We start from the raw sequence: 13,260 nt of genomic DNA on the forward strand, positions 1-13,260 counted from the left end.
CATCTGCCACCATCCAAGCGTTATCCGCTATCTTTTGCATTGAAGGTTTTCCACAGACTATTGTTTCCGACAATGGCACACAATTCATGTCCGCAGAATTTCAGTCATTCTGCAAGGCCAATGGTATTCAACATCTGACGTCCGCGCCTTTTTCGCCACAGTCAAACGGTGCCGCTGAACGATTGGTCAGGACTTTCAAGTCACAGATGTTGAAGTTGAAAGAGTCGCATTCTCGGGAGGACGCGTTATTGCTATTTTTGTCCTCGTATCGCTCTCAGCCCCAAGATGGTCGCTCGCCGGCTGAGTTGCTCCACGGTCGTCATCATCGAACCTTGATGTCTTTGCTACATCCGCCGCATCAGGTTCCTGTGCAGAGGCAGACACCTGCTTTTGCTCCAGGCGATGTTGTCTACTATCGCCACTATCGAGGTTCACGGCGTTGGCTCGAAGGGCGCATTCTTCGCTGCCTCGGACGCGCTATGTATCTGGTTTTGGGGGCCTCTGGTGAGGTGCGTCGGCATTTCAATCAGCTGCGCCTCTGTCGTCGCACGGGATCTGCCGCTCGCCGTCTGCTTTCAGCGACGGTGCCGTCCGGTCAGCGCCCTGGGGACCCATCTACTGGCTCGCCTCAGCCCCAGGTGTTACCGACGCTGCCTTCCATTTTGCCCCATGGCGACGCGCCGCCGCCGCCGCCGCATGTTCTCCCGCCGTCGACGCCCGCAGTGAACGCCCCACTGCAGCCGCCGGGCGCCTCCCTGGGTCACGCGCCGCCGATCGCTTCCCGTGACCAGTTGTACTCCGACATGGAACTCTTGCCCGCTCCAGACCATGTGTCGTCTTCGCCCGTCGGGTGCCCCGGCCCGATGGAGGTCGACCCTTCGGCCCCTCCTGTCTCTCTACGGGCGCATACACCGCATGTGGCGTGCACCCTGGAGCAGGTTTTCAGGCGTTTCCTAGCTCCTCGCGGTCCGAATGGCCCACCTCGTCGCATACGTCAACATGCGGTCCTCCCCACGGCGGGCGGAAGCCTTATACCACAACCGTACGCCGATTTGCGAGGGAGGAATGTGGTGTCACCGCCAGACACCACTCTTGCTACGTGGTAGCCTTTAAATTGGCCGCGGTCCGGTAGCATACGTCGGACCCGCGTGTCGCCACTATCAGTGACTGCAGACCGAGCGCCGCCACACGGCAGGTCTAGAGAGACTTCTTAGCACTCGCCCCAGTTAAACAGCCGACTTTGCTAGCGATGGTTCACTGACTTCTACGCTCTCATTTGCCGGGACGATAGTTAGCATAGCCTTCAGCTACGTTATTTGCTACGACCTAGCAAGGCGCCAGTATTCGTACTATTGATATTGTGAATCATGTACCATAAAGAGCGACGTTCTCCATTAAAGGATTAAAGTTAAGTATTCCACCAGCTACGTCCGTTTTTTCTCAATTCTAATTCCCTTGTCATGTTCCAGACCTCACGCCAGTCTGCATGAGCTAAAACGCGTGCATCTCGGCCTCCTCTAGTAACGGTGTTGGCTCTCCTGCCAACCATAACACGGCCCATCCTGACCTCTTGCGTAAGTGCCTTCATGGTGGAACGCAAAATCCGCCAGAGTCGTTCAACAACGTTGTATGGTCGCAGCGACCAAAAGCAACTTTTATTTTGATAACTGCATTTCAGTTCGGAGTGAACGAAGCTATTACAAGTTTCAATGAAGGAAATTTAGCAAAGTGTAAAATTTTGAGTCATCTAGGCATATCTTCAGGCAAGAACTGTGACAAGTTTTTGAAAAAGGACGACGAACTTCGGATTAAAAAAGCGGACAAATCTGTCACAGAAACTGAGAGAAAGTGTCGCCAGGCCACACAGCAAGCAAGAAGAATGATTGATTACCAGTTTGAAGAACTAGAAAATCCAGATAGAACTTCATATGAAGCTGGAATGTACTAAAGCAAGAATAAAATCATTGTTTAATAGTCTTATCTTTATTTGCAGTACCCCGACAACTGTGATTTTCAATGGTTAGAAACATTTTTCTTGGCTACTATTAATGTTATCAACATGATTTTTTAAAATTGTTCCTTATTTGTTAGTTGTTGTTTTAAGCTGAGGAAATATGAATATCTGATAAAGAACTACGGTATAAATTATTTAAAGTAATAAAAATTGCAATTTTTATGGCTACTTTAAAAAAATATTTTTTTTAAAAAATACAAGTTTTTATTATTTTTAAGACTTATCAGTTTAAAATGACGATAAACATGTAAGAAACACACAAAAATCATGATAATATGTCCATTGGTTAGGGAGAAAAATGTTCCTAAAGTCATAATTAACATGGCCGACATAGAACCACACGACTCCACTTAAGGCATGAAAATACTGAGCAGCACAGAACTGAAGTGCAATCTGTTGGCCATTAGCTTCATATTTTGGAAGCACTGGTGTGTAGGTGTCCCCCTAGTAGCATTCCATGGTTAGTCAACATGTTGGCTGTATACGTGCGCCTGCAGTCCGCTTGCCGACGCGCCTCGCCGTCCAGCAGTTACAGGCGTTCACAGGTATACAGCCATACAGAGAATGCCGGTTACCCGCTAATGAAGGTGCAGCATGCCATTACGCGTAGAGTAATTCCCACATCCCTACAGCTCTGCAGTATTTTTCACACGATTTTACAGAAAATATTAGTTATTCTTTTTTTAACTTTATTTATAGCTTTATATACCAGCTTCAAGATGAAATTCCCATCATTTCATTAATCCTCACAATAATTATGATATTTTGCATAAAAGTAACACATTGCACGAAATTTGAAAACGTTGCAATAAAAATAAGTTGTAGCTACGATAGCATATATTCCAGTGTACGAAATGTAGCTAACATTTTGAATTTTTCTTTAAACTTGCGAGGGTATTAAAATCTGCACTAAGTTCTGATCATGTTTGCCATTGATGAAACTAAGAATGATATGTTCATAACATTCCTCACATCTCACAACGGCTTGAGGCGTCAGAGATTTTGAGAAATGATAGTATGCAAAACGAAGAGAATTTTTGCCACACAGTGAACATGTGGAACTTAATTATCTACAGAAATATGGCAGAAACCATATTTAAGAGCCACCGACAGCCAGTGAAAAAGAATCCGATACTATGAAAATAAACAAATGTGTTCTCTTATTTTACTGAAGATGAAGTTTTCTGTGAGTTATTGACCTTTCTGGTCGCAAATCGTTTGCTTCATAATACTGTTTCTGGATTCCATCACCATAGCAACTCCAAAGTATGTTAGTAAGGTGAGTTTATGCAAACTGTATTGCATTTTGGCAACAGAAGCAAAATCTGTTAACAAGAGAATGATGTTATTCATAACTGGCAATGCTTCTTCAAATGGGAAAAGGCTAACAATCCAGACAAAAATATGTATCCAATTCTGTTTCATTTTTGGCAGGATTCTCTAACCACTCATTTTTAATAGTAAACTGCTTAAATGGAAACTTACCAAAGGATTTTCCTCTTGTTCTTCAGCAGTCTGAGAAGTACGAGAGAATTCAGCAAATAGTGTACCAGTTTTGGTTCCTATCCCTATTGAAAGTGAACAAGTGAACTGGCAAACTGCTTCAACTTAATTATCTCTCTCTCTCTCTCTCTCTCTCTCTCTCTCTCTCTCTCTCTCTCTCTCTCTCTCTCTCTCTCTCTCTCTCTCTCTCTGTGTGTGTGTGTGTGTGTGTGTGTGTGTGTGTGTGTGTGTGTGTGTGTGTGTGTGTTTGTTTTGCACCATTTGAGTTATTTAGCATGGAATCATCAGGTCATCGCATGCACAAGTTCTAGCAGCATGCCAGAGACAGTGACGCCAAACTTGATCTTGGTTTTGTGTTCTCAAACCGAGCAAATGTAGGTTTATCACACCTAGCTTAAATTTATCACTTCTGAAAAAGGCACACTTTAACTGGTAATGGGAATTTGAACAAGTGAGAACTCATTGACCCACAGATGTCTGTGCGTTGTTGTGTTTAATTGTGTGCAAGTGCTTCAATTAGCTTGTATAACGACCTAATTGGTTAACTTCAGTTTTGTTCTTAACAACTATTTCTCAACACATCTCCAGCAACACCCTTGCAGGTTTTCAAGACTTTTTCTGGCCTCTTGTATAGTCATAATCTTTTTTCACCTTAGTGGGTTCGCTCATGCGGTTTGTGCATCAAGTTTTCGTAATCTTGATACCCACAGATAAACAAGTATAAAATCTGTAGTTTCTAATAGAACAATGAAACATTTCTTTTTCTAGTGTAGAACTGACACAGTAAAACTCTTTCGAAATTATGAAGCTGTGAACACCCTCATGGCTTACAGAACCTTGCCAAAGTTTCATCAAATCAGTATCACTGTAGGATTAAGATATTTGTAGTTCAAGATTCTCTTCCTCACTCTATACAGGGCTCGGACAGGAATGGAAAGATGATACACATGTCCGTATCTTAAGAAAAGTCCATTTGCAAAAATGGTGGGGTAAATCCGACCCCCTATTTGTTTGGCTGCTTTTGCACAAAAATAGTTCTAAATCAACAGTATCTTTGGGAAATAATTATAGCAATTATGTTTTTTACGTAAATGAACAAAACATTCAAAAAATAACATTGTTTAGAGTACTAAATGTACTGAAAGTTAAATGAAGGTAAATTTTAATTGAAAAAAGATGATTTCATTGCACGGCGGTGCAACAGAAATGTCGATCTCGAAATGTTAAAATCATGAGCGACAGCTCGTAAGGACTTTCCCATTTGCATTGCAGCAACTGCTCGGCGAATATCGTTTTAACTGCGTTTTGTCTTTTTTCGTTTGCAATTTCGTACCATTTTACTGAAAATAAACAAAAATTCACTTTAGTTCCATAAATAAATAATTCCAAACACATAAACGATAAAAAATATGCGGTCCGATTTCCCCCACCATTTAGCGGTCGGCTTTACCCCACCATGCCACTTTTCATGTAACACACATTGTTGTTGTTGTTGTTGTTGTTGTTGTTGTTTGGTCTTCAGTCCTGAGACTGGTTTGATGCAGCTCTCCATGCTACTTTATCCTGTGCAAGCTTCTTCATTTCCCAGTACCTACTGCAACCTACATCCTTCTGAATCTGCTTAGTGTAGTCATCTCTTGGTCTCCCTCTACGATTTTTACCCTCCACGCTGCCCTCCAATATTAAATTGGTGATCCCTCGATCCCTCAGAACATGTCCTACCAACCGATCCCTTCTTCTCGTCAAGTTGTGCTACGAACTTCTCTTCTCCCCAATGCGATTCAATACTTCCTCATTAGTTATGTGATCTACCCATCTAATCTTCAGCATTCTTCTGTAGCACCACATTTCGAAAGCTTCTATTCTCTTCTTGTCCAAACTATTTATCGTCCATGATTCACTTCCATACATGGCTACACTCCATACAAATACTTTCAGAAAAGACTTCCTGACGCTTAAATCTATGTTCGATGTTAACAAATTTCTCTTCCTCAGAAACGCTTTCCTTGCTATTGCCAGTCTACATTTTATATCCACTCTACTTCGACCATCATCAGTTATTTTGCTCCCCAAATAGCAAAACTCCTTTACTACTTTAAGTGTCTCACTTCCTAATCTAATTCCCTCAGCATCACCCGACTTAATTCGACTACATTCCATTATCCTCGTTTTGCTTTTGTTGATGGTCATCTTATATCCTCCTTTCATGACACTATCCATTCCGTTCAACTGCTTTTCCAAGTCCTTTGCTGTCTCTGACAGAATTACAATGTCATCTGCGAACCTCAAAGTTTTTATTTCTTCTCCATGGATTTTAATACCTACTCCGAATTTTTCTTTTGTTTCCTTCACTGCTTGCTCAATATACAGATTGAATAACATCGGGGAGAGACTACAACCCTGTCTCACTCACTTCCCAACCACTGCTTCGCTTTCATGTCCCTCGACTCTTATAACTGCCATATGGTTTCTGTACAAATTGTAAATAGCCTTTCGCTCCCTGTATTTTACCCCTGCCACCTTCAGAATTGGAAAGAGAGTATTCCAGTCAATATTGTCAATAGCTTTCTCTAAGTCTACAAATGCTAGAAACGAAGGTTTGCCCTTCCTTAAACTAGCTTCTAAGATAAGTCGTAGGGTCATTATTGCCTCACGTGTTCCAACATTTCTACGGAATCCAAACTGATCTTCCCCGAGGTCGGCTTCTACTAGTTTTTCCTTTCGTCTGTAAAGAACTCGCGTTAGTATTTTGCAGCTGTGACTTATTAAACTGATAGTTCGGTAATTTTCACATCTGTCAACACCTGCTTTCGTTGGGATTGGAATTATTATATTCTTCTTGAAGTCTGAGGGTATTTCGCCTGTCTCATACATCTTGCTCACCAGATGGTAGAGTTTTGTCAGGACTCGCTCTCCCAAGGCCGTCAGTAGTTCCAATGGAATGTTGTCTACTCCAGGAGCCTTGTTTCGACTCAGGTCTTTCAGTGCTCTGTCAAACTCTTCATGCATTATCGTATCTCCCATTTCATCTTCATCTACATCTTCTTCCATTTCCATAATATTGTCCTCAAGTACATCGCCCTTGTATAGACCTTCTATATACTCCTTCCACCTTTCTGCTTTCCCTTCTTTGGTTAGAACTGGGTTTCCATCTGAGCTCTTAATATTCATACAAGTGGTCCTCTTTTCTCCAAAGGTCTCTTTAATTTTCCTGTAGGCAATATCTATCTTACCCCTAGTGAGATAAGCCTCTACATCGTTACATTTGTCCTCTAGCCATCCCTGCTTAGCCATTTTGCACTTCCTGTCGATGTCATTTTTGAGACGTTTGTATTCCTTTTTGCCTGCTTCATTTACTGCATTTTTATATTTTCTCCTTTCATCAATTAAATTCAATATTTCTTCTGTTACCCAAGGATTTCTACTAGCCCTCGTCTTTTTACCTACTTGATCCTCTGCTGCCTTCACTACTTCATCCCTCAAAGCTACCCATTCTTCTTCTATTGTATTTCTTTCGCCCATTCCTGTCAATTGCCCCTTATGGTCTCCTTGAAACTCCGTACAACTTCTGGTTCTTTTAGTTTATCCAGATCCCATCTCCTTAAATTCCCACCTTTTTGCAGTTTCAGTTTTAATCTACAGGTCATAACCAACAGATTGTGGTCAGAGTCCACATCTGCCCCTGGAAATGTCTTACAATTTAAAACCTGGTTCCTAAATCTCTGTCGTACCATTATATAATCTATCTGAAACCTGTCAGTATCTCCAGGCTTCTTCCATGTATACAGCCTTCTTTTATGATTCTTGAACCAAGTGTTACCTATGATTAAGTTGTGCTCTGTGCAAAATTCTATCAGGCGGCTTCCTCTTTCATTTCTTTGCCCCAGTCCATATTCACCTACTACGTTTTCTTCTCTCCCTTTTCCTACTACCGAATTCCAGTCACCCATGACTATTAAATTTTCGTCACCCTTCACTATCTGAATAATTTCTTTTATTTGATCATACATTTCTTCAATTTCTTCGTCATCTGCAGAGCTAGTTGGCATATAAACTTGTACTACTGTAGTAGGTGTGGGCTTCATATCTATCTTGGCCACAATAATGCGTTCACTATGTTGTTTGTAGTAGCTTACCCGCATTCCTATTTTCCTATTCATTATTAAACCTACTGCTGCATTAACCCTATTTGATTTTGTGTTTATAACCCTGTAGTCACCTGACCAGAAGTCTTGTTCCTCCTGCCACCGAACTTCACTAATTCCCACTATATCTAACTTTAACCCATTTCCCTTTTTAAATTTTCTAACCTACCTGCCCGATTAAGGGATCTGACATTCCACGCTCCGACCCGTAGAACGCCAGTTTTCTTTCTCCATATAACGACATCCTCTTGAGTAGTCCCCGCCCGCAGATCCGAATGGGGGACTATTTTACCTCCGGAATATTTTACCCAAGAGGATGCCATCATCATTTAATCACACAGTAAAGCTGCATGCCCTCGGGAAAAATTACGGCCTTAGTTTCCCCCTGCTTTCAGCCGTTCGCAGTACCAGCACAGCAAGGCCGTTTTGGTTATTGTTACAAGGCCAGATCAGTCAATCATCCAGACTGTTGCCCCTGCAACTACTGAAAAGGCTGCTGCCCCTCTTCAGGAAGTACACGTTTGTCTGGCCTCTCAACAGATACCCCTCCGTTGTGGTTGCACCTACGGTACGGCTATCTGTATCCCTGAGGCACGCAAGCCTCCTCACCAACGGCAAGGTCCATGGTTCAGGGGGGGGGGGGGGGGGTGTAACACACATAGAAACAATCTAAACGAAATTTCCAACAAAAACGATACATACACTGAATAGGTCACTAAATGCACTACAAAGTCTCTTACCGTTTGTTTTGCGTTCCTTTTATTTAATCAGGTAATTAAATTGAAACAATCAAAAACACTCTTGTTGTCTTTTGAGTGTCTAAATGTCGAATGCAGCAAAGCATCATGAGTGACGAACCTTGAGTAAGCCACACCTCTACATAAATTTCCTTTTGTTGCAGTTCAACAGAATCCTGTAACCCAGTGTGTTCTTAATAATGAACATCTGATACTGGAACTTACCACCAAAGCATTGTCTTTCTGAAACGTCCTGAATTGGTGGTTTATTAACTAAGGAACTGAGAGCAAGTCAGGTCAATAGCTTATAAAAACCACATTCTCAATATAAAAATAAACATGTTCTTTCTTCACTTATGTTATTGCAAAGCCATGCAAATGTTCATTTCACTAGCTGTTGATTGACCTAAAAGAATGACACTATTCCATGGAAAAAGCCTGTAGTTACTCATACATTACTGTAGCCAAAAAAGTTCTGCATGGTCACCATACAGCAAAAGCTCTCTTGTTTGCATTTATCATTTGCCAAAATCTCATATGACACGTTAAACCGTCTATGAGATAAAACAAATAGTATGAATATTTCATTCTGCCTTAATGGCTGGCGTGTGCTGTTTTAATAACGGTCTCCTCCCAGTTATAAAGAAAAATTCAATATGTTGCCAAGATTTCATGCACATCGATGTGTAATGTAATATGCACCAATCACAAAGTCGTAGCCACTCCTGTTCTTCATTGTAAATATTTCAAATGTCGCACAACTTCTTACATAACTACGAAATATCACAATAACTGTGAGCATTAACGAAATGGAGACTTCACTGGAATGGACACTTCACTGGGCTGCCGTGTAAAGCTACTAGTGCTACAAAAATATTTTTTAACCAATAGTTTCTGCAAAATCGTGGGAGAAAGACTGCAGAGATAACTGATCACGCCTGACGCTTTCCTCGCAATGGCACACAGCACCTAGACTGGTAATCTAACCAGCATTAGCTGTGTACATCGATGTGCATGTGTAGTGGTGCTGGACAGTGTGGTTAGCCAGGACAAAGATTAGACTCTTTGTGATCTTACACTGAAGCTGCCCTCCCATGGGATGTTTCGCATCGCAATGGATAACAGATGTGGGGTCCGATCAATACATAACAATAGAAGTTACTTGTTAACTCAATTGGGCCTCCATCTCATTTTCGGTTTCAAACTGAATATAATTGAAGTATTGTGTATAATGTCAATTTGCATATGCACAATTCCATATTCTCAAAGTTGTATTGACCACCATCATCCTGAAGTAACATAGGAAGAGATTTTTTCGAAGGTGTTCGCCATCACTGAAATATAATTACTGACTAGATACAAACATAAGGCAGTCGACCAGACCAAGAGAAAGCTATACATGTTTTATACAAAGTTTCTGACAGAGATTGGCAGTAATGTTAAGATTTCAGACCGCTGGGGAAATAATCCAGTTGTTGTCCTATTCAACAAGAATAGCAGCAAATATATTATTTATAATAAGTAACATCAGTTACTGCAGATCATACTTCTATTAAATTAATAAGAAAGACACAAATTATTTTAGAAAGCAAGATGTAGAAAGAAATATCGGAAGTAAGTAGAGGCGATTCGGCTACCATTCCAGTTGATAATTAACGACACTATCAACTACACTATAGCTGTCACATGACAGGAGTGCCTCAGTTATTTGGTACAGACTGCCAGATTCTTCGTTTCACACGTCGCAATGTGGCGGAAAAAATCATTGTTATTTTTATTCACACACTGCAAGTAATCCAGTCAACTAGCGATGTGAACAGCTGCAAAGTAAAGTTTCCTGGTGGCAAAGTGAGGTGTTGTGCGAGCAGCTGAGGGCCAGCAGCTAGTCTGCAGCGTAAATGTAATAAGAGTCCTGGCAGAAGCGAGATGCAATGTGTATACACCGAGCAGCAAGCTGTTGGCAGCGAGGCTGCAGCATGAACGTACCTTAACGCTCGAACGGGCATGCCGATCTTCACAACATGAGCGGGCACTCAACAATGGTGCAGCTATGCAATCAACGACGCTAGAGCAACAATGAAATTGGAGCCATATGAAAACTAAATAGTTAGCAGATGCAAAACTACTTCATTATTAGCTCCTTACCGCCCACTGCATGGCATAATAAGCAAATCTACTTACTACTTAGTACATCATTATGTGTAACACAACAGGTAAATTTATTAATAATTTCTAATAATATTATAAATGTGAAATTTTGTTTGTTTGTTACGATTTCGGCAGAAACTAGTGGCTGAATTTGAATGAAATTTTGCACACAATTAGAATTCAGCCTGTGTAGGACATGGGATATTTTCATTGCAATAAAAAAATCCTTTGTGATAATTTTCAATGTCGGTTCGTACTACACGAAGGAAGTCGCAGGCAGAAGGTAGTAAGAAACAAACAACGAAGAAATATTACTCAGCCACGAAAACATGGCCGCTTGCCACGCAGCACACTAGCAACAGTGAAGTTCGCGGCGGCATGGAGTTGCGGGGAGGCGACTCACTCTCGCTAAACCAGTACTCTGTGAACTCAGTACGCCGTACCGATATTCCCGACTTCGTTTAGTGCTACGATTTCCGGTCGGTAATTGTCAGTAAATGTCGGAGGCAGGGGCTATGTTTTTGTGGATTACAGTTAATAATATAGGTAAACAATAAAACAGAGTAGACGATTTTATTTTAGCAGTTTGTTTTACAATCTTTTTCTCACTTTAGCTTTTGCAAAATCTTCTATAGGTACCGTAGCGGCATTGTTTCCGACTGCTATGAGGGTCAAATGTCAGAGTCGAGCATGACCCATACTGTTCCTTGAATAAGTTTTGATTAGTTTTAATTTGCTGAACGATCTGTCAGCTGTTGCAGAAGTGACAGGTGTTATATAAAATAATAAAATTATGGTACACACTTGCGTAATGTCAGATTCTAGCCTTGCATATTTAGTTATTATTTCTTACATAACTGATGAACAGTTCATGTCAATACTGATGAACAGTCCATGTCAATTTAGGTAGAACAAGATAAGTGTTAATAAACTGAAGTGAAAAATTAGGTCTATTATATTAAAATACTTAATTTGGAATTTATCAAATGTTTGTAATAAAGTTGCTTCATCTGCAGTAAAGAAAAATTATTGCGTTAGGAAATTAAAATATTTGACAGACTGCACTCATGCCAGTAAAATGTGTATTTAACTGGGCTATTATTGTGTCTAGTACATTTATAAAGATAGTAACTTCAAATATTTCGTTTCTGTTTCGAAATCAGTGGTAAGAAGCTACAATTTTTCGTGAAAATTGCAATCTATGCCTAATTTTATGGTGCAGTATCCCTAGCTTTGCACTTGAATGATTCGAAATATTTTCTATAAAATATCAATTTCGTTTTTAACATGTGCTAAAGGTCTACCTGCCTTTTCCAATCTGATAATTGGCTAGGCAGGTATGGCTAGAGGACAAATGTAAGGATGTAGAGGCTTATCTCCCTAGGGGTAAGATAGATAGTGCCTACAGGAAAATTGGAAAATTAAAGAGACCTTTGGAGATAAGAGAACCACTTGTATGAACATCAAGAGCTCAGATGGAAACCAAGTTTAAGCCAAGAAGAGAAAGCAGGAAGGTGGAAGGAGTATATAGAGGGTCTATACAAGGGCGATGTACTTGAGGACAATATTATGGAACTGGAAGAGGGTGTAGATGAAGATGAAATGGGAGATACGATACTGCGTGTAGAGTTTGACAGAGCACTGAAAGACCTGAGTCGAAACAAGACCCCCGGAGTAGACAACATTCCATTGGAACTACTGACGGCCTTGGGAGAGCGAGTCCTGATAAAACTCTACCATCTGGTGAGCAAGATGTATGAGACAGGCGAAATACCCTCAGACTTCAAGAAGAATGTAATAATTCCAATCCCAAAGAAAGCAGTTGTTGACAGATGTGAAAATTACCGAGCTATCAGTTTAATAAATCACAGCTGCAAAATACTAACGCGAATTCTTTACAGACGAATGGAAAAACTAGTAGAAGCCGACCTCGGGGAAAATAAGCTTCGATTCCGTAGAAATATTGGAACATGTAAGGCAATACTGACCCTACGACTTATCTTAGAAGAAAGTTTAAGGAAGGGCAAACCTACGTTTCTAGCATTTGTAGACTTAGAGAAAGCTTTTGACAATGTTGACTGGAATACTCTTTCAAATTCTAAAGGTGGCGGGGGTAAAATGCAGGGAGCGAAAGGCTATTTACAATTTGTACAGAAACCATATGGCAGTTATAAGAGTCGAGGGACATGAAAGCGAAGCAGTGGTTGGGAAGTGAGTGAGACAGGGTTGTAGTCTCTCCCCGATGTTATCCAGTCTGTATATTGAGCAAGCAGTAAAGGAAACAAAAGAAAAATTTGGAGTAGGTATTAAAATCCATAGAGAAGAAATAAAAACTTTGAGGTTCGCCGATGACATCGTAATTCTGTCAGAGACAGCAAAGGACTTGGAAGAGCAGTTGAACAGAATGGATGGTGTCTTGAAAGGAGGATATAAAATGAACATCAACAAAAGCAAAACGAGGATAATGGAATGTAGTCGAATTAAGTCGGGTGATGCTGAAGGAATTAGATTAGGAAATTAGACACTTAAAGTATTAAAGGAGTTTTGCTATTTGGGGAGCAAAATAACTGATGATGGTCGAAGTAGAGAGGATATAAAATGTAGACTGGAAATGGCAAGAAAAGCGTTTCTGAAGAAGAGAAATCTGTTAACATCGGGTATAGATTTAAGTGTCAGGAAGTCATTTCTGAAAGTATTTGTATGGAGTGTAGCC

This window comes from Schistocerca gregaria, chromosome 1 (assembly GCF_023897955.1).
Source record: "Schistocerca gregaria isolate iqSchGreg1 chromosome 1, iqSchGreg1.2, whole genome shotgun sequence".
Classification (NCBI taxonomy): domain Eukaryota; kingdom Metazoa; phylum Arthropoda; class Insecta; order Orthoptera; family Acrididae; genus Schistocerca; species Schistocerca gregaria.